Source organism: Schistocerca nitens, chromosome 4 (assembly GCF_023898315.1).
Source record: "Schistocerca nitens isolate TAMUIC-IGC-003100 chromosome 4, iqSchNite1.1, whole genome shotgun sequence".
In the NCBI taxonomy this organism is placed as follows: Eukaryota; Metazoa; Arthropoda; class Insecta; order Orthoptera; family Acrididae; genus Schistocerca; species Schistocerca nitens.
Window position 1 is genome coordinate 767,543,608 of NC_064617.1, and position 1,131 is coordinate 767,544,738.

General features: G+C 45.2%; 1 non-coding gene across 1 annotated transcript; it reads left to right on the forward strand.

Moving 5' to 3' along the window:
* The first annotated feature begins 808 nt into the window (after positions 1-808).
* On the forward strand, positions 809-883 carry Trnat-ugu (transfer RNA threonine (anticodon UGU)). The gene has a single exon. It is a non-coding gene; the product is annotated as a tRNA-Thr (tRNA).
* Positions 884-1,131: the final 248 nt, after the last annotated feature.

The following is a 1,131-nucleotide window of genomic DNA, read 5'->3' on the forward strand; positions in this document are numbered from 1 at the left end:
GAGCATGAGGCACTGATGGATACAGAGCAAGGAGAATGTGTATAAGGACAAATGCTCCAATATACATTCGTTGAGGAATAAGTACCCAGGGAACAGCTTCCAATGGACTGTTTGAAACTGTGTTTAGCATCAGAAGAGTTAAGAGCTATGCAACTCCTATGGTAATCATTGTAATTATGGGACATCACAGACGATGAAATTAGAAAGAGAATTTTGGAGAAGGTGGATGTGAACGACCACATGCCAGTATTTTCTCCGAAGAATGGAGTCATATAACAATTCCAGTACAAATCCGACGTGAGGGAACATACAAAGTTCTTTGTTCTCCCATACACCATTTCGTTGGTTTACAAGCAGTAAGATCGTGACGACATACAAGTGCTGCTGCTGTAGGACAGCACAGAGCCTGCGGTTTCTTCTTACAATAATCCGCTGTGTGGCTGAGAAGAGATTTGGCACCATTTGGTTAGTGCTCAACTCGCAGCAGATTAATACAATAATAAAACCAGAAACTATATATGACGGTAGTATCTGTTCCCGAAAGAACAGTTACCGTGGATGACCATGCAGCTTTGCTAGAAATGAAATGATAATGAAATGAACACCCTAGATGCTAACAGGCGTTGATGTACTTCATTGGGGACATGTTGAAAATGTGTGCCCCGACCGGGACTCGAACCCGGGATCTCCTGCTTACATGGCAGACGCTCTATCCATCTGAGCCACCGCGTGGTGTGGACATGTTGGGAATGTGGATCTCACGGGGAGCGTGCAAGGGATAAGTCCCTGCAGACGCACTATCCTCTGTGCCCGCGGTGGCTCAGATGGATAGAGCGTCTGCCATGTAAGCAGGAGATCCCGGGTTCGAGTCCCGGTCGGGGCACACATTTTCAACATGTCCTCAATGAAGTACATCAACGCCTGTTTGCAGCTAGAGTGTTCATTTCATTATCATTTCAAAACCAGAAACTGTTTGGCCAGACAAATGCAGGAACTGCTCGAAAAGTTTCGAGGAGTATGCCTCTCTTTCTCTCTGGAGCTACAGTCTACCTAATAGCAGATCGAAATAAATCCATCTTCCTAGCTTTTGGATGCTACAAACAATTCAGACAATTGCCTTTGTGTTTGGCG